Source organism: Cavia porcellus, unplaced genomic scaffold (assembly GCF_034190915.1).
Source record: "Cavia porcellus strain 051 isolate PalLab524CR breed Dunkin Hartley unplaced genomic scaffold, mCavPor4.1 scaffold_7, whole genome shotgun sequence".
Classification (NCBI taxonomy): Eukaryota; Metazoa; Chordata; class Mammalia; order Rodentia; family Caviidae; genus Cavia; species Cavia porcellus.
Window position 1 is genome coordinate 62,360,641 of NW_026947490.1, and position 2,703 is coordinate 62,363,343.

Here is a 2,703-nt window from a genome sequence, read left to right on the forward strand (position 1 = left end):
AAACCATGCTGAAAGCAAAATTTATGTACACAACCTGTAATCCCAGCACTCAGGAGGCCGAGGCAGGAGGATTATTGTTGAGTTTGAGAACAGCCTGCGCTACAAAGTAAGCTCAAGGCCAGCTTGAACTGCATAGTAGGACCCTGTCTCAAGATGACAAATAAACAAAAAACCTCAACCATGTATCTATATATCTATCTATATATACACATATACAAATCCATAAAGAGTTTGAATTTAGAATATGGTAAATGCTTTATGAATTACTTTAATAACCTGTCTGCCACAGCTGGGCCTTTATGTCATCACCTTTTCGTTGGGGGGGGGGTGATAAATTGAGAATTGAACTTAGAACCTTGCATTTACCAGGCAGGCACTACACCATTGAGCTATATCCCTGGACCCGTACATTGTCATCTTTGTGTGTGTATGTGGAGGGGTTTTTCTGATCTTTTTGAGACAAAGTTTCACTATGCAGTTCAGGCTGGTCTTGAACTCACTTCATAGCGCAGGCTGACCCTGAATTCAAGGTGATCCTCCTGTCTCATCCTCCCAACTACTGAGATTACAGGTGTGTGCTACCATGCCTGGCTTGTCATTTTGTTAAATCAAAAAACTTTTTGAGCCTGGGTCTCACTATGTAGTTCAAACTGACCTTGAACTCACTCGATAACCCAGGCTGGCCTCGGACTCACTATGACCCTCCTTTTTCCGCCTCCCAAGTGCTAGAATTACAGGCACGTGCCACCAAAAATATTTTTGACACCATCCTTTTTTCCACTGCCCACAACTATAAAACATTTAATGAGTCAAAACACGGAGGACTAAACTGAGTCAAAAAGAAAGTTTTATTAGTTTGAGGTTTCAGAATCATTTCAAATTAGAATGAACATCTTGATAAAGGCAAAGCTGGGAACACAGATGTTGTGTCTGTGCACTTGGTATCCTCAGTGATCTGGGGCTTCAGTGATCTGTGAGAGCTTCATCTATATAACTCACTGAACTGTCCGGCCAGTCAGTATATTGGCTTGACTGGCCATAATTCAAAAAAGAAAAGTCATATTCATTCCATTGTTCTGTGGTTCTACGGTAGCGTTTAAAAATACCTCAGTGGGATAGGATTATGATATTTCTTCAAGTAATTGCTGAAAGATACTGGATATAATTGTTCTGTAATACTTACACTCCTTTCATGTAGGTAGTCAATGAATCTATAAATCTCCTAGGATTCATCACAGTAACTGTAGCAGAACCTTTGACTGTAATGGCAGAAGTCAGAAGATACCACAGATAACTAAAACTTGCTAGATATTTGCTGAAATGTTTTCTGAGTTTCTGTTCTTTTGACTCGGCATCCTAACTGGTATAAGAATAGTGATAAATTCATCCTTACGGTTTTTCATGGTTTCGACCATAAAACAAATGCATTTCAATATTGTATGCATTTCATCTGCCTGTAGAGACATGAATTCAAACATTCCTGTCTTCCCTAGCTCTCTGTAAGTTTTTTGATCAACACAAAGGTCATGCAAAGGTGTCCTGTACATATTCAACGCTGGAAAGTGCACTTTCGGAGAGTGGCACATCATGAGGAACTCAATGAAAATTCTCTGGGTAACATAGGAATCCGTTTGTTTGCAAGTACAGCATCCCAGAACCCACAATAAGTCTATCCTGCGTGGGTTCGTTTCCACATGTGCAGTGGCTGATTCACCGACATACAAAAGGGTTGCTATTATTCCACCTGACCAGAACTCCACTGAGGCAGAGAAGTGACTACCCACAGGGCATTTGTCAAAAATATTTTTATTAGCAGCTCCCATCTGTGAAAATTAGTGGGACAGGGATAGACATACCAAAAAGCCTATAAGGAAAAGCTAGAGAGCAAGATACTTTGGGGAAAAAAGGCTTTATAATTTCTGGAAATCTGAAAGGCCACATGTACATAAGAGACCAGAGAAGATTCTAATCTCTCTGCTCTGGCCAATTTTCAGCTCTGCTTGAAGAGAAAGTGAAAGTTAAAGTGAATCAACTGCTCAGCCCCACCACATAGAACCTACTGTTTTAGTTCTAGGGATTTAAGGAAATACTTCTGTGAATTACTAACTGACCACTAAAACCAACTGAATTGCTGGCCACACACAGCAAAACAATACAAATGTAAAGTTTGAGGAAAGTTTTAAACAAGGGTGATCACAGCAAGCAGCAACAAGCCCTGGGGAGGGAGGAGAATCAGATTTCTAGAGTTGCCACATTATATTAATAGGCAGCACTTACTGGGATTGAAGCCAGGGCCTTTGCACTGAAATATTACCCTCAAAGTAAAATTTTATTATTTGTGAGACAGAGACCTGCTAAGTGGCTAAAGTGGCCCAGGCTTGTCTGGACTTGACCTTTTGATCCTCCTGCGTCAGGCCCCCAGAGTGTCACCATGTCCAGGTTTGAAAACAAAACAAAACTATTTTTAACAAATTGCAAGGGAAGTCAAAAACAAAAAACCAAAAACAATCCTTGCAGAAAAAAAACTGTCAGGACAGGGATTTAGCTCAGTGGCACAAGCGCCTGCCTGGCAAGCATGGCGTCATGAGTTCAATCCCCGGTGCCAAAAATAAAAAATCTTCATCCAAGAATTTTACATCCAGCAAAATCATCCTTCAAAAGTGAGGGAGAAACTAAGGCATTTCCAGATTAACAGAAACAGAA

General features: G+C 40.5%; 1 pseudogene; it reads right to left on the reverse strand.

Moving 5' to 3' along the window:
- Positions 1-963: 963 nt before the first annotated feature.
- Positions 964-1,586, reverse strand: LOC100722534 (protein MEMO1-like; annotated as a pseudogene).
- Between the last annotated feature and the right edge of the window lie 1,117 nt (positions 1,587-2,703).